Raw genomic sequence first — 23742 nt, 5'->3', positions numbered from 1 at the left:
TGGACATGGACATGAGCCTAGTAGGCTCATGCCATGGGGTCACAAACAGTCAGACATGACTGAGATGCAGGCCATGTGAAAGATAGTAACAGAGAAGGTGTCTTGATTTTCAAACTGGGAGTTAAATCAACGTTCAGGTTCATAGGTTTAAAATGGATAAAGTCTTAATATAGGTCTCCAATTTGTAGCTGTTAAATAGTGTTCAACTGAAAAGGAGCCTCTCAAACACAGCCCGTGATAAGAATGTGTGTGTTAGGCATTCCACCATGTGTGCTCAGTCCCTCAGTTACATCCATGTGTAACTCTTTGCAACCCCATGGACTGTAGCCCACCAGACTCCTCTATCCATGGAATTTTCCAGGCAAGAAAACTGGAGTGGGCTGTCATTTCCTTCTCCAGGGGATATTCCCGACTTGCGGATAGAATTCAGGTCTCCTGTGTTTACTGCTTTGGCAGGTGGATTTTACCACGGTGCCACCTGGGAAGCCCCATTGGACATTTCTAGATATGTCTGTAAAAGTCCATTAGGCAAATAATGTGTGGTAGTAAACAGAGTGGCTTGTCTTGTCTTAGCAATGGTTAGTGATTTGAGTATATAATTGAGTATATAATTCTTTTGAATCTTTTGGACATTACAGTAAATGAACCTATATACATATGTATGGACACACACATATTGATGTCATTGTATTTATTTAACATGCCAACATTTAGATCAGTTTGACTTTAAGAATGAAGTTGGAAATGTTTTCTTTTTGGTATTTGTTAGATGTTTATTAGATAATTAAATCAATGCTTAATCCCCTTACCCAATTTGTAAAACTGCCTAACAAAACAAACAAACAAAAAATGTCACAATTAACGCAATTATCAGATTTGCCTGAAATTCATAGCATTTTCTAATAGTCACCTTTTCAAATCTATGCTTTCACCTTTACATTAATAATATCACCAAATAGAGTTTCTGCCACTGCTGTAGAAACTGTAACAAATTCAGTCCAACCTAAAATCAATAGGAGCTGCTTTCAGCTTGGTGAAATACAAGGGCAAGGTCTCTTTGTGCAGAAAATGAGACTGAGCACTGGTTTCCTACTAGAGATGAATATTTCTGTTGATACTGTCCAGAGCAGACATAGCCTGTCAATAATCAATTGATCTGAAGCTAAATGATAAACATGACAGATGGATCTGTTCTTGTGTTTAGGTGTTGAAGAATAGGGTGTTTGTTTTGTATGTGAAAATTACCCTTATTAAAGTGATTGAATCAATGACAGATTTCGTTTTGAACATGTTTTTAAAAACCTGCCATATTTTCCATGGGCTGAAAATATTTATACTTTTGTAGTGTATTGGGAGGTCATGTACCACACAGGTAATTCTAGAACTGATGATACGTCTCCACTGCCTTGTGTGTGTGTGTTAGTCACTTAGTTGTGTTCTACTTTTTGCAACCCCATAGACTGTAGCCCACCAGGCTCCTCTGTCCATGGAATTTTCCAGGCAAGAATACTGGAGTGGACTGCCATTCCCATCTCCAGGAGGCTTTCCCAGCCCAGGATTTGAACCTGGGTCTCCTGCCATTGTAGGCAGACTCTACAATCTGAGCCCACCAGGGAAGCCCCATTACCTGGTATTGTGCTAATTTGGTATGAATCTGGGCTTATGAATGAAGGAAATGTGTGTCAAAACACAAAGAATTCTAATACTTCTTTAATTAAAAAAGCAGATTTTGTAAAAATTAAACCACAAACTAGTGTAAACTTGATTGTACATTTGAAATTGTAGGTATTTTAATTATAAGGAAAATTCTGTATTATAGTTTAAAAATCTCTTATTTTTCTGTGGAAAATATCTTCTGATTCTGTCTTCAGCTTATCAGAGTAAAGCATTCTTGTGGGTATGTGCTAAGTCGTTTCAGTCCTGTCTTGACTCTTTGCTACCCTATGGACGGTAGCTGGCAGGCTCCTCTGTCCATGGGATTCTTCAGGCAAGAATACTGGAGTGGGTTGCCATTCCCTCCTCCAGGGAATCTTCCTGACTCAGGGATTGAACCTGCATCTCTTATGTCTCCTGCATTGGCAGGAAGGGTCTTTACCACTAGTGCCACTTGGGAAGCCCAAAGCATTCATATTCACTATCAATTGATCTGTCATGATGTTCACACAACTTCTGTGTTATCTTTTTTCCATTGTTATTTACTACTAGCTGTGTGACTTTGTGCAAGTTGCTTAACTTCTCAGTTCCTTAATGGTCTTGTTTGAAAAACTGGAAATTAGAACCTTATCTGCCTATTTGCCTGTAGGTACAAATGAATTATTACATATAAAATAAATGTAAAAATGTAAGAGTGTGGATCACATAAAAAGTGCTGCATACGTACTATCTACTTTTATTAAATATTTCAACTCTGCCCCATAAAAGTGTAAAAGTCATACATATTATCTTATAATCTTGCATAGTTTCCTGTAGAATGCCTAATTATAACCACCTTGATAGTCAAGTTTTTATTATATATCTTCTCTGATATTGCTGTTGAAGTGGTAAAGACATAATCAGTTGTGTAATGGGGTCCATTTTGTGCATCCATATTAAGTACTCACTAGAATGTACATAGATTTTGCTCTGTCAAGAGGACCAGTATAAGCTATGAAACAAAACAAACAAAAATCACTTATTCAGGGATCTTCCCTGTTGTGACATGTAATAATATATAATAATATAGTATGTATTTTTAGTACATATAATTGATAGTATTATTATTCTTTACCGAGCAAAATTTTCCAAACTATGTTTTGTGAGATACCATGTCCAAAAGATATTAAGAATCCCCTTCCCCACCCAATTCTATGGTCAAATTATATTGAGAATATAGATTAAAGAATCAAGCTCCTGAGAATTCTCAGAACTTTTAATGTGCTAATGTGCATGAAGATCTTTCAAGAAGGGGAGGTGGCAGTTTTCAGACTTGCCGTGAACCCTTTCTTGAAGGAAACCTTTAGAGCATCTTTCAGATTTGAGAATTGCTGCTCTAAATCTGGGACTGGACCCAGAGGCCCAATATAGTTCTTCCCCAGTGATGCCACAGGGCTGAGTTAGTTTATGCACTATGAGGATTCCCCAATTAAGTACTGACATTTGAGAATGACTTCCAAAAAAATAAAATAAAATCAGGTCAAGCCAACTTAAGGATATCCCTGTATTTCTGTCTCTGTCATTCGTGTGTAAGTACACTCACTCAAGCAAAAAAGCAGGAAGCCCAGGGAAACTGACAGGGAGTTTGCTGCACGTGTGTGATCATGCAGCATGTGTGGAAAATGACATGATGTCTGAGCATCCCTGAACGTGTTGGCTTAGACTCTTACCTTTCCTCTAAATGATTCCCTCGGCCCCATATTTTACTAACTGCTTCGGTTGTCACTCTTGAGTTGTCTGGGTATAGCTCGAGCAAAGCACCTTAATTTTATGACTTTCAGATGTCTTGTTAGTGGGCAAATGAAGTGACAGGACAAGTGGGTTTTATCTAGTTGCTACGGAATAAAAATAACAAGTGCCTTTATTGCTTTGCTGACAGTCTATTTATAAATTTCTGAAGGAGGTGCCTGCAGAGGAAAATGTGCATGTGTTTTGGACATACCTGAGATTTCTCAAATGAAATGATTTATTGATGGCCCCTGCTTTACGCAACTTTTGGTAGCATGCACAAATATTGTTCCTACATTCAAGGTAGGCTTCAGGCTTGGTTCTTTAATGGCCTGGCCATTATAGAAATGACACATGGGGAAGGCTGTTTTGTTCTCCTCCTTTAGGCCCTTCACTTCAGTTCAGTGCAGTCGCTCAGTCGTGTCCAACTCTTTGTGACGCCATGAATCAACAGCACACCAGGCCTCCCTGTCCATCACCAATTCTCGGAGTTCACTCAAACTAATGTCCATCGAGTCGGTGATGCCATCCTACAAATACTGAATTACATATGGGCTTTCCAAATAGCATAGTTACCATCTTAATGTTTGGCAAAAAAAAAAAAAGAAGCAAACTTTTTCTTTATTCCTTCCTATCTATAATGTTTACAGTGTTTTTTCTCTTTTTTTTAGTTAGTATAATAGAAATTAATCCATGAAGTCATTCTTTGAAAACTGAATGTTTTCTTGATTTTCATTTGTCCCTGTTCCTCCTGTACTTTCCTGGTAGCTCAGATGGTGAAGAATCTGCCTGCAATGCAGGAGACTCAGGTTCAATGCCTGGGTCAGGAAGATCTCCTGGAGAAGGGAATGGCTACCTACTCTAGTACTCATGCCTGGAGAAATCCCATGGACAGAGGAGACTGTAGGACTACAGTTCATGGGTTCGCAAAGAGTTAACTTTTGCTCCTCCTAATATCAAGCTCTTTTATTAAAATGAATTTTTACTACAGTATCGTTACTTTGCAATGTTGTGTTAGTTTTTGCTGTACATCAAAGTGAATTAGCTATATGTTTACATATGTTATTGCTATTTAGTCACTGAGTGGTGTCCTACACTTTCGCAACCCCACAGATTGTAGCCCACCAGGCAGGCTTCTTATGGGACTTCCCAGATAAGAATACTGGAGTGGGTTGCCTTTTCCTTCTCCAGGGGATCTTTTGGACCCATGGATTGAACCTGCATCTCCTGCATTGGCAGGCAGGTTCTTTACTATTGAGCCACCAGGAAAGCCCCATGTTTACATCTATCCCTCTTTTTTTGGATTTCCTCCCCATTTAGGTCACTGCAGAGTACTGAGTAGTGTTCCCTGTGCTGTACAGTAGATTCTCATTAGTTATCTATTTTATATACAGAATCAGTAGTGTATATATGTCAATCCCAATCACCCAATTCCTCCCACCACCCCCAGCCCCTACCTCAAGCTACTTTTGAACTGCAACTCAGAGAGCAGCTCTTCTCATGTGAACCTTTCATTTCATCACCTGAGGCTGGGCCCCCCACTGCTGGGAAGGGCGGATGGCAAGAAAAGCATTGTGGATCCTGACATGCAAATGAGCAGTTCCAGCCAGGTTGCTCTCACCTGCTGAGAATCTCAGAGGGAGCAAAAACAGCTTTCCTGGTTATGCACCTGGTCTTAGCAAGCCCTTACCTAGAATAAAATGATAATTGAAAAAATTGCCTGGACTATGAGAATTTTGAGTCCAAATGGCTAGACTTTGCACCTGTTGCTGTCTCTGTCATGTTTAAGTCGCATGTTGGTTGTATTTTAAGAGTGTTTAAAACTGAAGGGAAATTTGAGGAAATGGTAAAATATGGTCACCTGTGGTTTATATGAAAATGCTATGGTATTACCAACTTTTGAAACCCACATTTTTCTAATGAACTAAATTATCATTTGTTTTCACACAGGTGTGACTCATAATATCCCAGCATCCTGAGTCAGTAAAGCAGTTTTGTAGGCTCACCTACCATTGATGCCGTAATAATTTGGCAATCTGTTATAGTGGAGAAAATACTTGATATAGTCACCCCTGTGCTTCCATTTACTTTATACAAAGAAAGACTTCTATCCTGCTATTGTTCTCCAGTATATAGGTTTCAAAAGGCCTCTCCTTCCTTGAAGACAAAAAGCTACCACCTGGTTTCAAGATAGAGTAAATAAAAGTGGAATGAAGGGGTGTTTTTTTTTTTTTTTATTGAAAAGCACCTCATTTATTTTATTTACTCTTGCCTAGAAAATCCCATGGATGGAGGAGCCTGGTAGGCTGCAGTCCATAGGGTCGCTAAGGGTCAGACATGACTGAGCGATTTCACTTTCACTTTTCACTTTCACACATTGGAGAAGGAAATGGCAACCCACTCAGGTGTTCTTGCCTGGAGAATCCCAGGGAAGGGGGAGCCTGGTGGGCTTCCGCCTATGGGGTCACACAGAGTCGGACACGACTGAAGTGACTTAGCAGCAGTAGCAGCAGCATAGTTGCTTTACAATGTTGTGTTAGTTTTTACTGTACAGCAAAGTGAATCAGCTATGCATGTACATATCCCCTCTTTTTTGGTTTTCCTTGCCGCTTAGGTCACCATAGAGCATTGAGTAGAGGTCCCTGTGCTAGGCAGTAGATTCTCCTTAGTTTTCTGTTTTATACGTTGTAGTGTATATGTATTAATCCCAGCGTCTCAATCCATGCCATCGCTCTACTTCCCTCCTTGGTATCCACACATTTGTTCTCTACATCTGTGTCTCTATTTCTGCTTTACTGATAAGTTCATCTGTACCATTTTTCAAGATTACACATATATGTGTTAATATATAATATGTGTTTTTCTCCTTCTGACTTACTTCACTCTGTAGGACAGTCTCTGGGTCCATCTGTGTCTCTGCAAATGGCACGATCTCACGCGCTTTTATGACTGAGTGATACTTCTTTGTATATATGTGCCATATCTTCTCTTTCCATTCCTCTGTCGATGGGCATTGAGGCTGGAAAAGCCCTTCATTTAGAATGAACTCCTTTCCTACTTAACAGGTAATGATTTACATTTTTCATAGAGTACTAAAATATGAAACATCCCAACTGCTACCAAATTTTTAAATAATGAGGGTATGAAAATAGTTTGTACGTAAATAAACAAAGATAATAAAGGAACGTAGAAAAATCCACAGGTGAGTGATCTTTGCAGTCAGTAAAGATTTTTAGACTTGTATTTTGCCTTCTGATGTCTGGTTTGGAAAAAAGCAATTTAGGGAGGGAGATATTTTAATATTTATATGACCACAAAGGGCTGTAATTGTTAATTACTTATTATCATATTAAAGCCCATCATCTGTATTATAGAATTAATACTTAGAAATTAAGAAAAGAATTATAAAATTAATTGTCCAATTGGTTTGGAAGGTAAGATTTTTATAAATCTAACTAAAAGTTTTATCAACAGGAATACCTTCCTGTTGCTCATTTAATTAATAGCTTTGTCTTACAATATCAAGATATGGGGGCTGCTAAGTGACATATAAATTAATTGAACTCTGTAATGAAATAACAGTTTAATTAGTCATTTATGATGTACTGATATAATCAGAAAGGAGAGAAAATTCAGCAGAAAACACCACATTATCATTACTCTCATTTTCTATTTTTTTTTCCTATCACAGGACAAATCAAAGTCATTTTGTTCAAGTTTTTTTTTTTTTTACTTTGAAATTTGTGCCATTGCTTTATTGAAATAACAGACATGTAAATGTATTACTTATTTGCTCTTAATTTCTTCCTCATGTGTTAATCATTTTATTCTAAAATAAAACACAGACAAATGAACCAAATATAGAACTTAGGAAGTTACTATAAGGCAGCATCATTGTAACTCCAATACTTTGGCTACCTGATGTGAAGAACTGACTCATTGGAAAAGACCCTGATGCTGGGAAAGATTGAAGTCAGGAGAAGGGGACGACAGAGGATGAGACGGTTGAATGGCATCACCGACTTGATGGACATGAGTTTGAGCAGGCTCTGGAAGTTGGTGATACACAGGGAAGCCTGGTGTTCTGCAGTCCATGGGGTCGCAAAGAGTCGGACATGACTGAGCGACTGAACTGAACTGATCATTGTAACTACCACTCAAGCCAAGAAATAGTTCACGTCAGTTCATGTCACTCCTACCCATAAGTCCTGTGCATGTCACATTCATCATAAACCCCTGCTTTCCCTCCAAATCTGATCTAATTTTATATTATCACTTTTTAATGTTTACTTATCACCAGGGATGTAAATATGCCTAGATGTCATTTTGGGGGACTATTGTTAAGTCCATTTTAGTCCACAATTTCTCCTTGCATCCTTTAACTGCCCTTGCAATAAATGTTCATTTATTTGTTTTTAAAGCAATGATTCTGACTTTATAAAAGGCAAACTATCCAAATAGCCAGCATCAGAAATTTCTAGGAGGTGCTTTGTAAGTGTTCAGTGAATTTCTGGTCTTTCTGTTGCCCATCTTGCAGTTCCACTTGGATAGTCAAACCCATCTGAACCCAAGTATTGCCACAGTGACACTGTGCCCAGTGATGGAATTCTGAATTATAGGAAAGGTTGGTGCTGCTTTGTCCATCTATTTCTGCAGAGGGAAGATAGACAAGGGAAGGCTTTCTTTCTGCAAATACTCATGGTGTGACCCATTTGAGATACAAACAGTCTCAAGAGGTTATAATTCAGAAAGCTGGATGGAATGTACAAGGTTGGGAGGGAGAAGGCCGGTGCAGACTGACGGCATTCTCTTGATGGATTTGGTGCCATGTCTCAAGAAACAGAGGGAAGAAGGAAGTGCTATTTTGGCACCTTTTCTGTGCCACACTCTTGTGCAGGTTTTAACTCTTTTCTACAATATCAGTGAAGAGTTAACATGTTAGTTTTGCAGGTGAAGGACCTGAAATTTTTTCTCACCAAGAAATAACCTTCTAACTGATCTAGTTCCCATGTATGATCTTTTTAGAAAACTTAAGTCTGGTAATACCACTCTAGCATCCTTTGCACTTAGAAGGAAGCCCAGACTCCTTCATGGGAGGGTTGGTCAACAGAGCCAAGGATTGGCCCCTTGCATGTTGTATTGTTTTGGATCATCCCCACTGCCCATTCCCAATCACTGAGCTCCAGCCATGTTGAAGCTACGGCTTAGGTCTGTCAAACTCATCCAATACATTGCAGGAGGCTGTAGCTTGGCCATGTTTAGGTTGGTGTTGGGACCTTTTTATCTGCCTTTTCCTCTTTCTGGAATATTTTACTGGCACATTTTGTTTAGCTAGATCTTACATCTTATTCAGACCTCAACTTAATTGTCACTTCCTCAGGAGAACTTGCGGAGAAGGCAATGGCAAGCCACTCCAGTACTCTTGCCTGGAAAATCCCATGGATGGAGGAGCCTGGTGGGCTGCAGTCCGTGGGGTCGCTAAGGGTCGGACACGACTGAGCGACTTCACTTTCACACATTGGAGAAGGAAATGGCAACCCACTCCAGTGTTCTTGCCTGGAGAATCCCAGGGACAGGGGAGCCTGGTGGGCTTCCATCTATGGGGTCACACAGAGTCTGACACGACTGAAGTGACTTAGCAGTAGCAGCAGGAGAACTTGCCTTCCCATTCCATCTACATTAGCTTTTCCCTGTAATAATTATCTCCTCCACTTACTCTTTTTCCTTTCTGGCACTTACCAACACTCTAATTATACATGTATTTGTTTATTGTCTATCTTCTACCTGACCCTGAGTGTGGGGTGTGTCTGTTTTGTTTAATGTCCTGGTTATCCCAGGGCCTAGAACACCACAGATGCTCAATAAATATTGGTTTGAATGCAGACTTGAAAGGAGGCTCAGAGACATGAAGAAACTTCTCCAAAGTCACACAGCTAGCAAGTATCAAAGTGAGAAATTTGAAAATACATCATAAAACCCATGCATTTTCAACTCTAATGGGCTTTTCTAAACTGTATTCCTTGGACACTAGTGTCCTGATATGTCTTAATAGAGGTTCCAAGAATTTTTTAAAAATCTATGATCAAGTAAATCATGGATATTATACAATTGTTGAAAGAAAATTGAACATGTTTCCCTCCCATGGGACACGTGAGAGACTTTAATATGCAAATATGCACTGTGACTCTCTAAGAAACTGTTACAGTATGCAGCATTTCTTACTAGTGTTTGACCATGATTTACTTCTTTCAGTTAAACTCATATCTTGTGGGACACCAGCATTCAGCAGGAGCTAGATTGTGAATGACTCCATGACACCCTGCTTCTCTTAGGAAGGGAGTAAGCAGAAATTTATATCAGTAAATTGTCTCAGTATTCATGTATATGTGTACACACGTGTATATGTCTGCATATTTAAGTTTTATGCTTTCTGTCCTATTCCCTGCTAAAAATATTGGGGAGATTTAGCTTAAGAAAGCAAAAATAGAAATGAAAGAAAGTAAACTGGTGTGTAATTTGGATTATTGTAGAGAAGATATGAGAGATATGTATTTTAAGAAATAACTGATTAGAAAATATAAACTAAAGAAAGTGACGTGGCTGGTAACTTAAGGTGATAAGCATGCTTCCCCCACTTTAGCATGCTATTAAAAGTGACTGATCTTAAATGCTGACTTCCCTTAATGGAGAAACTATGAAATTACAAAATACCAATGTAATCACACCTTAATCTTGTTAAATTGAAACACTGTAATCTACATTCAAATTTCACATATGGTCAATCTTGCGAGAGCTGGGTGGATGAGCCAAAGCACTATTTGGAATTTTAAATAGAGTCTTTCCTACCTCTTCAAAGCCCATTTACTTATGTATGAGAAATATTTCTCTGGGACTGGAGTAGGGAACCCCAATCCAAAGAACAAAGCAAGCAATTTTTTTTTTTTTTTGTAATTGAAAAGAAAAAAAATAAGTTGATTTCCAAAAGTCTGACACTCATGACCAGTTCTATCATAAAGAAAGCAGAGCGCATTTCAGAAGAGGGTTGAAACTGTGTGAGGAGAATACAGGTTTCAGCTGTATCTTGCCAATGCTATATTACAGTCTGTTGACAGATGTGATGTTTAAAATAGCTAAAGCATTGTTATCTATTGCTGGCTGAGTGTGTATGTTAATTGAATTAGGTGCAATGTGATAGGAAGCCCTTGACTTGTCTTGGAATACGCACTAGTGGGGAGCTTCAAGAAAGAGGCACCCTCATTTGATTTGCAAAATATAGTAACCCTTTAATTAGTGGTTAGCTGAGCAAAGAAGAGAAGCTAAAAGCTAAGAGAGAAGGAAAGATATACCCGTTTGACTGCAGAGTTCCAAAAACTAGCAAAGAGAGAGAAGAAAGCCTTCCTCAGTGATCAGTGCAAAGAAATAGAGGAAAACAATAGAATGGGAAAGACTAGAGATCTCTTAGAGAAAATTAGAGATACCAAGGCAAGGGAACATTTCATGCAAAGATGGGCACAATAAAGAACAGAAATGGTATGGACCTAACAGAAGCTGAAGATATTAAGAAGAGTTGGGCAAGAATACACAGAAAAACTACAAAAAAATATTTTCATGACCCAGATAACCACAATGATATGATCACTCACCTAGAGCCAGACATCCTGGAATGCGAAGTCAAGTGGGCCTTAGGAAGTATCACTATGAACAAAGCTAGTGGAGGTGATGGAATTCCAATTGAGCTCTTTCAAATCCTAGAAGATGATGCTGTGAAAGCACTGCACTCGATATGCCAGCAAATTTGGAAAATTCAGCAGTGGTCACAGGACTGGAAAAGGTCAGTTTCCATTCCCATCCCAAAGAACGGCAATGCCAAAGAATGTTCAAACTATCGCACAATTGCACTCATCTCACAGGCTAGCAAATAATGCTCAAAATTCTCCAAGTCAGGCTTAACCAGTATATGAACTGTGAAATTCCAGATGTTCAAGCTGGACTTAGAAAAGCCAGAGGAACCAGAGATCATGCCAACATCCAATGGATTATCAAAAAAGCAAGAGAGTTCCATAAAAACATCTACTTCTGCTTTATTGACTATGCCAAAGCTTCTGACTGTGTGAATCACAACAAACTGTGGATAATTCTTCGAGAGGAATACCAGACCACCTGAGCTGCCTCCTGAGAAATCTGTATGCAGGTCAAGAAGCAACAGTTAGAACTGAACCTGGAACAACAGACTGGTTCCAAATTGGGAAAGGAGTACATCAAGGCCATGTATTGTCACCCTGCTTGTTTAACTTATATACAGAGTATATCATGATAAATTCTGGGTTGGATGACGCGTAAGCTGGAATTAAGATTGCTGGGAGAAATATAAATAACCTCAGATATGCAGATGACATCACCCGTATGGCAGAAAGCAAAGAAGAACTAGAGTCTTTTGATGAAAGTGAACGAGAAGAGTGAAAAAGTTGGCTTAAAACTCAACATTTAGAAAACTAAGATCATGGCATCTGGTCCCATCAGTTCAGTTCAGAACAGTCGCTCAGTTGTATCTAACTCTTTGCGACCCCATGAATCGCGGCATGTCAGGCCTCCCTGTCCATCACCAACTCCCGGAGTTCACTCAGCCTTGTGTCCATCAAGTCGGTGATGCCATCTAGCCATCTCATTCTCTGTCGTCCCCTTCTCCTCCTGCCCCAAATCCCTCCCAGCATCAGAGACTTTTCTAATGAGTCAACTGTTCGCATGAGGTGGCCGAAGTATTGGAGTTTCAGCTTTAGCATCAGTCCTTCCAATGAACACCTAGGACTGATCTCCTCTAGAATGGACTGGTTGGATCTCCTTGCAGTCCAAGGGACTCTCAAGCGTCTTCTCCAACACCACAGTTCAAAAGCATCAATTCTTTGGCGATCGGACTTCTTCACAGTCCAACTCTCACATCCATACATGACCATGGGAAAAACCACAGCCTTGACTAGACAGACCTTGGTTGGCAAAGTAATGTCTCTGCTTTTTAATATGCTATCTAGGTTGGTCATAACTTTTCTTCCAAGGAGTAAGCACCTTTTAATTTCATGGCTGAAATCAGCATCTGCAGTGATTTTGGAGCCCAAAAACATAAAGTCTGACACTGTTTCCACTGTTTCCCCATCTATTTCCCATGAAGTGATGGGACCAGATGCCATGATCTTCGTTTTCTTGAATGTTGAGCTTCAAGCCAACCTTTTCACTCTCCTCTTTCACTTTCATCAAGAGGCTTTTGAGTTCCTCTTCACTTTCTGCCATAAGGGTAGTGTCATCTGCATATCTGAGGTTATTGATATTTCTCCCGGCAATCTTGATTCCAGCTTGTGCTTCTTCCAGCCCAGCGTTCCTCATGATGTACTCTGCATATAAGTTAAATAAGCAGGGTGACAATATACAGCCTTGATGTACTCTCTTTCCTATTTGGAACCAGTCTGTTGTTCCATGTCCAATTGTAACTGTTGCTTCCTGACCTGCATACAGGTTTCTCAAGAGGCAGGTCAGGTAGTCTGGTATGCCCATCTCTTTCAGAATTTTCCACAGTTTATTGTGATCCACACAGTCAAAGGCTTTGACATAGTCAATAAAGCAGAAATAGATGTTTTTCTGGAACTCTCTTATTTTTTCCATGACCCAGCGGATGTTGGCAATTTGATCTCTGGTTCCTCTGCCTTTTCTAAAACCTGCTTGAACATCTGGAATTTCATGGTTCACTTATTGCTGAAGCCTGACTTAGAGAATTTTGAGCATGACTTTACTAGCATGTGAGATGAGTGCAATTGTGCGGTAGTTTGAGCATTCTTTGGCATTGCCTTTCTTTGGGATTGGAATGAAGACTGACCTTTTCCAGTCCTGTGGCCACTGCTGAGTTTTCTAAATGTGCTGGCATATAGAGTGGAGCACTTTCACAGCATCATCTTTCAGGATTTGAAATAGCTCAACTGGAATTCCATCACCTCCACTAGCTTTGTTCGTAGTGATGCTTTCTAAGGCCCACTTGACTTCACATTCCAAGATGTCTGGCTCTAGGTGAGTGATCACACCATTGCACCTCATGGCAAATAGATGTGGAAACCATGGAAACAGTGAGAAACTATTTTTTTGGGCTCCAACATCACTGTAGATGGTGCCTACAGTGATGAAATTAAAAGATGCTTGCTCCTGGAAGAAAAGTTATGACCAACATAAATAGTATATTAACAAGCAGAGAAATCACTTTGCCTACAAAGATCTTCTAGTCAAAGCTATGGTTTTCCCAGTAGTTATATATGGATGTGAGAGTTGGACTATAAATAAAGCTGTTCAGTTCAGTTCAGTTCAGTCGCTCAGTTGTGTCTGACTCATTGTGACCCCATGAATCACAGCACGCCAGGCCTCCCTGTCCATCACCAACTCCCGGAGCTCACTCAAACTCATGTACATCGAGTCGGTGATGCCATCCAGCCATCTCATTCTCCGTCGTCCCCGTCTCCTCCCACCCCCAATCCCTCCCAGCATCAGACTCTTTTCCAGTGAGTCAACTCGTCGCATGAGGTGGCCAAAGTATTGCAGTTTCAGCTTTAGCATCAGTCCTTCCAATGAACACCCAGGATTGATCTCCTTTAGAATGGACTGGTTGGATCTCCTTGCAGTCCAAGGGACTCTCAACAGTCTTCTGAGTGCCAAAGCATTGATGCCTTTGAACTGTGGTGTTGGAGAAGATTCTTCAGAGTCAAGAAGATCCAACCAGTCAATCCTAAAGGAAATCAGTCCTGAATATTCATTGGAAGGACTAATGCTGAAGCTGAAACTCCAAGATTTTGGTCACCTGATACGAAGAACTGACTCATTGTAAAAAACCCTGGGAAAAGATTCTGGGAAAGATTGAAGGTGAGAGGAGAAGGGGATGACAGAGGATGAGATGGTTGGATGGTATCACCAACTCGATGGACATGAGTTTGAGCAAGCTCCGGGAGTTGGTGATGGATAGGGAAGCCTGGTGTGCTTCAGTCTATGGGGTCACAAAGAGTTGGACAGGACGTGATTGAGTGACTAAACTGAAGTAAACTGACCAAATGAAACTTTCTTGTTGCCCTTGTCAATATGAACACATTCACCTCTCAGTTGCAGTGAAAGGTTACTGGAACTGTGAATGACTTGAAAAAAAGAAAGAAAGGGAAAAAGAAATTCTAGAAAGAGAAATCTTGAGGATCATAATAATGGAGAAATAAAGGATCAGTCATTTGTGAAATTTCTGGGCTTTTTCTTTTCTGTCTGTTACATGCCACTGTATTGGGTTTTGGCACTTTCACCAGCAACTTGGAAGTTCTTTTAAATCAGCTTTTTCATGGGGATTTCTGATTATGGTAACCACAGGCTATGGTCCTGATGATCTCTCCAACTCCAGCATCACAGGGAAGATTTGGCTGTTTCATTCATTCCCATCACTGTTGCCTCCCAGCAAGTCTTTTTTTCTCTGGATTATTTTACTGTATCTACAAGAAAACAAAACAAAGCTGTTTTGAAGGTTTCAGTAGACACAGCCTCTGTAGTCAAGTCCTCTGGAGATCTGGAGGAAAGAAAGCTGAGACAGTGGTATGGTACCCAAATCCTCTGTAAATGGATGCTCATGTCCTAGCCTTTCACCCACTGAGAACTTCCAGGAACTCTCTGCAATTGTGCATCCAGGGCCCTTTGTTTAGTGTACAAGTGTGATTGCATTGAAAGTGCTAGAGAAAGTAAACCCTTTTGTCCAAATCAGAAAAATGGTCATGCATGCATGCTCAGTTATGTCCAACTGTGTAGCCTGCCAGGCTTCTCTGTCCATGGGATTTCCCAAGCAAGAATAATGGAGTGGGTTGCCATTTCCTACTCCAGAGAATCTTCTCAACCCAGGAATCAAACCTGTGTCTCTTGCATTAGCAGGTGAATTCTTTAGTACTACACCACCTGGGAAGCTCTAGAAGACTATGCATACTACCTGGCAAATATTCCAGCTTAAGATAAGAAGCTCTCTCATCTCAGTAGTGAAAGGGTCAGGATGGGAATAAAAAGGCATGGGAACCAGAAGCCACCAAAATTAGCTCTGAAAGAAGTCTTTCTCCATCCAGGGCTAGATTGCTAAGTGGCTCCAAGTAAGACACTTCAGCTCTCAGACTCTGAATTTTTTTTCTCTTCTATCAAATGGAATTGTTGGGACTTCAAATTTTATTATAAAAGTCACTTAGAGATCATATGTATTTCTATGATGTATCTTTACTAGAGATGTAAAAGGCATGTAGCCACATATGGAATATTTTACTCCATTTTTGAATTGAATGAATGTGCTCTAATATTCTTCCTATTATGCTTTGAGGCTAAAATATCCTATTGCTTCTGAGCTTACACAAGCTGACCTCATTTACTATGGGAACATTTTAAGTATTTAGGAATATGAGGGTAAGCACCATAGAAAGAATAATTCGATCTAGATATGAGAGACTCTTTTTTAAAGCTTCATTAACTGATAATTATTTGAGCACAAAACAATACCCATACTGTTTGATAAATGAATATTAGCCACATGTCATGCTGATAAAAGTCATGAGCAGAACTAGACCCTTCTGTATTTGCAGAGGGTGGGGAGACTTTGTTATTTTGATGCTAATGGATTATGTTCATTTTGGGTAGATAGATATCGCGAATGACTCAGCAGGGTTGACTTAAATTGGATTTGTCCATTTATACTTTGCTTATTAGTGTGCCCTGGATATCTGATACCAGTCTTATATTACAGTCTGTGCTTCATTGAATTTATCTATCAAGACCTAAAGATTTCTATGATAGGAATTTTGATTGATCATAAAAATGATGATTATGTTTTTATTTGAAAGGGCAGCATTGTGGGTTTCCCGCCAAATGCATTCTCAGAATCGGTAATTTTAAATAGCTGATTAAAATCTCTTTACAATGTATGCTCTTTTGGAGTCTAAAGATATTAGTTCTTTGTAGATATTAACTTCTTATAATGGAGAGTTATATTAGTCTGGGTAGGCTAACAGCTGTAATAAATAACTTCCAAATTTCAGTGGCTTAACATCATAAGAGTTTATTTTTCACTTACATCACACAGTCTCTTGTAGGTTGGTGGGAGCAGGAAGTAGAGAAGGGATGGGAGGAGAAGAACTCTGCCCATCACAGGTGGTGTTCAAGGTCCCAGGCCCCTTCTGTGTTGTGGCTCCAATTTTTTGCGGTCTTTTCTGTTTGGTGAGTCACTGAGAAAAAAGAAGGAGGATTATAAATGGGAGATTTTCCTTAGTTGGTTCTGCTTGGCATTGGGGGCCTCATTTCTATTTGGGCTCCATTGGCTGGATCTCTGACATGAACTTAAAGAGAGGCAGAGAATGTAATCTGGCTGAGTGATCACAAAAAAGAAAAGACACAGATACCAATGAGCATTAATTATCCCTTCCAAGAGACCTACATGACAAGTTAAAGTAAGTTAAACAGAGGTTTGGTGAACACAATACCTGAAATCGTTATGCTGAGCATGACAATGGTTTCTTTACTGTGGCAGTATGAAGATAGTAAGACGAGTAAGATGAGCAAATAACTGTACTGTTGATTAAAAAATTGAGTGTGGTTGTACATCCAGACATATATAAATACTGGTCAAGGGAGGGATATATTCTAACAGTTTGGGAGAATTTGGAAATTTTCTTGAGATTTTGTTGCTATCATTGAACTACCAGAATTTCTAACTCTCTCTGCCATTTGCTTCCTGCAAAATCCTGAATAAAATTTCTGAATATCACTTTATCATCTACCAGTTTCATAATATCAAAAGGAAGTTCAAGCTAGATAATGAATAGCAAAACATTTTATATAAGTGGTCATTCAAATAGCAAATTAAAGCTGTTGCTGTTCCATTATTATTATTGTTAAGTATTAATTCCATGGCCACAAGTAAAATTATGTTTACAAAGTTTTGTTCTAACATGCACACGCCAAATGCAAACACACTTTCACGTAGAAAAGACTGAATCAGATGCTCTGTTTTTTCAGTCTTCATATTGAAACTGAGAGTAAGACCCCTGATATTTGGTTTCCTGGTCACTGATACTTATTTCACCTCTGCCAGTTTTATAACCTGTCCTTGGAAAGTTCTATCCATTATCTGTGTCTATTCAGGTAGGCTGGACATGAAAATCTTTGTCCTTTCTGCCTCAGAATACTGTTAAGAGCTTTGGGCAAAATTAAGCTTGTGATGATGTTCTTTAAAGGGAGGTTTACTGTTTTAAGTCCCAAATATGTGTCTAGTTAACTTCGGTCACCTGTAAGAAAAGTTATTTAAAACACACCTCCATATAAATTTTCAGCTCCATGTAAACTTTCTGTCAGAATCTAATATGCTTTACATAACACATAGAACAGCGAGTATAGAGGTGGCATTCATATCTGGTGTCCATTATTTTTTGTTACCATTTTATTACTGATCTTTAAATACCCACGTTGCTTATTCTCAGTTTTATGTCATTCCTCTCTGATAACTCTTCTGGAGGTGTGGGACACTGGGATTCAGAGTTAGGGAGTGGATATTTCTCAGTATTCCCAAAGGTAATTTGTCCTCACAGCCTCATGATCAGTTTAGACGTGTGTTTAAGATGGGTTGAGATTAACCAAAAACACAATCTGGTTTTCCTAAAATTCCTACAATGGGCAAGACCAAACCTTCCTCATCATCCCTTCCCTTTCAAACTGTGGCCTCTCAGATGACTGTCTCAGCCAAATGTTTAGCTGGGAAGTTGTCAAAGAGTTAACATCTAGGGGGCAGTTAATGATAATTCTTTAGCTGACATCATTGACTCAGTCCTGGGAGAAGACAAAGGGATACTTTTGGGGAGGATCAGCAAGTTTACCTACAAATTCTGACAAATCATGGTGTCTTCAGTTACTTAAGACTGTAGATAAGTTCACTAGATAAAATTTTTGTTGTTGTTCAGTCGCTCAGTCACGTCCAACTCTTCGTGACCCCATGGACTGCAGCGCGCCAGGCTTCCCTGTCCTTTACCATCTGCTGGAGTCCACTCAAACTCATGTCCATTGAGTCAGAAAAGACCCAGATGGTAGGAAAGATTGAAGGCAGAAAAAAAAGGAAACAACAAAGGATGAGAAGGTTGGATAGCATCACCAAGATAAAATTAGATTCTCTTTTTAATTAACTTTGAGATGTACATGACTTTTATTCAGTTGCTGTTCATTCACTCCTTAGGTCTCCCGCTATGCTTGTTTGTAAACCACAAATGCAGTCGCCAAGTCAGATTCAAACACTGTGCACTCTCGAGGCCCGCTCAATCCTTCCCCTATCCTAAACTCCCTTCTGGATGACTATGACAGTTACCCTGATTCCTAAGCATGTGGACATTCTTCAGCCTCTGCTCGGAGTGTTTTTTCCCTCCTTGGCCCCCTGAAGAATAGCTCCTTATTCCTCACATCTCAGTTTATTTATTTATTGTTTTTTTAAATGTAAACAAGATTTTAATTAAAAAATTTATTGAGAAGAGTGGCATTGTTTTCATGTTTGCAAGTCTTTTTAATATCTGTTGACAGAAGGAAGCTAGTTATTCATACATGCTTCTAAAAAAAAAATGTTACTGGAGTATAGTTGCTTTGCAATGTGGTGTTAGTTTCAGGATGGCACTGAGCCAGCCATACGTATACATATAGCCCCTGTTTTTTGAATTTCCTTTCCACTCAGGTCACCACAGAGCATTGAGTAGAGTTCCCTGTGCTGGATAAGTTCCCACTAGTTATCTGTATTATGGAGAAGGAAATGGCAACCCACTCCAGTGTTCTTGCCTGGAGAATCCCAGGGACGGCGGAGCCTGGTGGGCTTCTGTCTATGGGGTCGCACAGAGTCGGACACGACTGAAGCGACTTAGCAGCAGCAGCAGCAGCAGTGTATACATGTCAATCCCAATCTCCCAGTTCATTCCACCCCCTCACACCTCAGTTTAAAAATGCCTTTCTCTGGAAGGCATGCTAGGATGCACCAGGCAGCATTAAGGCTTTCCGATGTGTGATCACACAGCGCCCCGTATGTAAGACTATTATAGCATTTGGCCAGCATATCTTGACTGCCCCTCTTCTGTGTACCTCAGGCACAGGAGAGCACTTTGAAGACCGAGATGATATTTTATTTTTGCATCTCCAAAGCCTACCTGGCCTGGTGCTTTGTAGGTATTCAGTAAACATACTTGAATAAATGAAAAATGAAGGACTGAATGTCCCTCTTAGAAGGGCTGGATGGGGGGGCGGAATTACAAGATCAAGTGACTGATAGGTTTGCTTGCTCTGACAAGTGAAGAATTACAAATTTAGACCTGCAAATTTGAAGTGTGGGGGAAAAAAAAGGTAGTAATTGCAGAGGGAGGGCAGCTAAGCATGTGGCTGCTTTGGGTATTTACTCATCAGACCAGACTGAAGCAGCCTTAATCAGGGAAAATCAATCTGCCTGTTTTCGTTGTGAGCCTAAACGTGCCGATGGGGGGAGCCCAGATAGGTGTTCCCAACAGTCTCACACCCACTCTCACATGCGCTATAGCTTTATTTACTTTCTGTGTCGAAGTTTGAATTGTTGGTAATTATCTCGTGCAGAAAATTTATCGTCTCCAGCAATGTCCTGTATCATGTTGTGCTTGAGGTCAAACGTCTTCATTTACAGAATGCCTGGAATTTGGACTCTGTGGTTTGCACTAAGTACCCTCTGCATTCGCCAGCTGTCTTTGGTAAAGTTGTCCACACGTCTTTCTCCATATTCTGTTCATATATTCTTTTTTTTATTCTTTTTCACTTTTTGAAAGTCTCCTCTTGACATTAGCTTCATCCCGGAAACTTGCAGTTGGACAAGTCCCCAGGGATGTCTTGACCCTGTGAATTCTCTTCTCCATTCACATAATCACATCCTCGCTTCTGACATGTTCTGAATATTTTTTAAAAGTTATGTTGAAGAGAATCAAACTTGAAATTTTTCATGAACCTTTGTGCTTTGTTTGCCTAGCTTCCTTTTAAGATTACTGATAGAGGGAACTTCTTTACATTCAATTGTAGCAGTTAGCACAAGGACTTGACCGTAGTTAAGTGTGCTATAAACGTGCATGGGTATTTGAAAAGGCTGCCTGCGTTTAATAATAGCATTAAATTAAACTTGAGCATGGAAGTGTCTGTGCAGTGGGATATAGTGCTTTCTTTGAAGTCAGAAGACTTAGGTATAAATTGCAGATCTCTTCCCTTCTTGACAGCCTGAGTCAGGGCAGTCTATCTCAATTCTTCATGCTTCAATTTTCTCATCTCTAAAATGGGATGATAGTAGTTGTGGAAAGGAAAACATGGAAATAAAATCCGTGTCAAGGTTATGCTTCACGGTAAATATCCATCATTAAACATGAGCAAGTAATAATCGTGTTATATTTTGTAGCCGCCAGCGTCAGACTTCCTATGTTCATGTGTGTGTGCACTTGGTGGTGCCTGACTCTTTGCAACCCTTATGAACTGTAGCCTGCCAGGCTCCTCTGTCCATGAGATTTTCCAGGCAAGGAAATAGTGGAGTGCGTTGGCTTTTCCTACTGAAAGGGATCTTCCCAACCCAGGGATCAAACTTGTGTCTCTCACATCTCCTGCATTGGCAAGCAGATTTTTTAACTGTGCCACCTGGGAAGCCCCTCCAATGTTCATAGCCCAACTATTTATGGGTGGTCTCTTATCCTGGGTGAGTTACATCAACTCCCTGAACTTCTATTTCTCTCTTTGTAAAATAAAGGGTAGCAGTGCTCGCCTCACAGTGTTGTTGAGAGGAATAAACGAAGATCTGTGTAACACACTCAGCACTGTGTAGACCTTGTTAAATACTTAATATATACTGGCTGTTGTTGCTGTTCACAGCAGCAGCTATGCTAACTGAAAATTTCACTTGCCCATATTGATGTGTCTGTATGGAGGAAATGATACATTTATCATAACAAAAAAAATTCCAAAAAGAAAATTCCACTATGATCCATACCCCTCTTTGGTCCGTCCTTTTGGTGCCCTAGAATAAAAGATGAATGAGTTTTAAATGGGGTTGAAGTTAAAATGAAAACTGTTTCCTCCCTCATGTATTTATTTCACGAGCTGTACTCATGTAGAAACGAACTCTCTGGAAAAGAGTAGCCTCACCTGGGTGATGTATATGTATCTGATGTTTAGCCCCACTCCTGACAGATAAGGGCATCCATCACTGTGGTAAATGTGTAGACCACAGCAGAGCACTGCTGACCACACAGTTTAGGTATAGTCAGTCAGTCCCAGAGCTTCCTGCAGCACCCAGGCACCCACCTACTTAAGGGCTCACAAACTTGTTCATGTCAAACAAGTAGCTACAGATGACTGGAGTATTTCCATAGATTCTGATTCCTTCTTTCTTGAGAATAGCCGATGCTGTTTCTGGGAAGGATTAATACACTACAGAAATCCTTGTAGGAGGATTAACAAATATAATTCTTTTTTATTCTTTTCTCAGGGAAAAATGTACAAACAGGTTGTTACTACCATTTTCCAGCCTAGTAAAACCACACTGGTTTGCAGGTCACTCTCTAAATAGGATTTGTCTAAATCTCAGGTGCAGTACGGAGAAGGTAATGGCACGCCACTCCAGTACTCTTGCCTGGAAAATCCCATGGATGGAGGAGCCTGGTAGATTGCAGTCCATGGGGTCATGCAGAGTCGGACACGACCGAGTGACTTCACTTTCATGCATTGGAGGAGGAAATGGCAACCTACTCCAGTGTTCTTGCCTGGAGAATCCCAGGGACAGGGGAGCCTGGTGGGCTGCTGTCTATAGGGTTGCAGAGAGTCGGACACGACTGAAGCGACTTAGCAGCAGCCGGTGCAGTAAGTCAACCTCCTGTATAAATGCTAGCTGGGTATGGGGCGTGTGTGTGTGTGTGTGTGTGTATGTGAAAAGTTGTTCAGGGCAAAGTGAAAGTATAACCCTTTTCGGAAAACGATACGCCTCTTCTACTTATTTCAGCTGATTTTTGGACATCAGTCCCTCCTGTTCTCTCTGTCTTGCCCCGATTTCTCCTTTTCACTGCCCTCTGCTGATCGCAGGCTCACCCTCCTCCCTTCTGCAGTTCTTTCCTAAGCCATTCTATCTTCTCTCTGTAGGATTCATTACCCGGCTGATCTCATCCTGGCCCACATAATGCCACCCTATATGCTTAGGCCTTTTGACTCTGTTCCAGGCACACCAGCCTCCTTCCCTACCTTGAAGATTCCGAATAGGCTCCCCTTCTCGAACTTGGTATTCACTACAGGTACAAAACTTCTCTCTGGTACTTTCTTGGCTCACTCCATCACTTCCTACAAGTCTTAATTGTCATTTTATCTGTGAAACCTTCTCTGACTTCCCTATATGTGTGATAGCCAAAACGCAACCACTCACTCTCATTCTCTTTTTTATTTATTCTTTTTTTCTAAATTCATTTATTTTTAATTGAAGGTTAATTGCTTTACAGAATTTTGTTGTCATGCTCTTTTAAGTAATTATCTCAGGCGGGGACCCAATTGGAAACAGATGGCTGAACTCTAAAGGTTCCGCCAGAGACAGGTTAGTTAATAAAGTAACTAAGTATGAAGGTCTAGGCAGAGTTAAAGGGGACCAGTAAGGAGTGATGAGGCACCCAGGGAATAGCAGCTGTGGGGCAGCCATTGCCTCCCCAGACCTGATGGGACAAGCAAGGACCACTGTGTTGACCAGAGCCTGTTTTCCAGTGGGAACTTTGAAGGAGGATCAATAGAAGTGTGATTGGAGATGGACACAACCACTTCAGGAACCTGAAGACTCACAGGAAGCAGAGGGGGTGGGAAGATAAGTTGCGGAAGCAATACCCTGGACTTCCCTTTCTCTTGGCCTCCACTTGCTCTTGCCTCTCACTGGCTGAACCCAGTAGGATTCCACAGGGCAAGTGAAGCCAACAAAAAAAGGAGAGTTCCGTTTCCTAGCACCCAGAATAGGGAAGAGAAAATCGGGAAAAGGATCTCGAGGCGTGAACAAAGACCAACTCTCAGAGGATCTTTAAAAAAGTGTTTTTTCCCTTGGCACGTGGAACTGTACCCGGAAATCATCACAACACCACCATTAAATGTCATCACCTCCTTTTTTGAAAAATAATTTTTTCATTGTGGTAAAAGTTCACATAATATAAAACAAACTATTTTAGCTATATTTAACTGTGCAGTTCAGTGGCACTAAGTACATTCACATTGTTGTGCAACACTCACCATCATCCATCTCCTGAATTTTTT

The sequence above is a fragment of the Moschus berezovskii genome, chromosome 8, assembly GCF_049115385.1.
Source record: "Moschus berezovskii isolate FMDL1 chromosome 8, NW_MosBer_1.0, whole genome shotgun sequence".
NCBI lineage: Eukaryota > Metazoa > Chordata > Mammalia > Artiodactyla > Moschidae > Moschus > Moschus berezovskii.
This window is presented reverse-complemented; position numbering follows the sequence as displayed.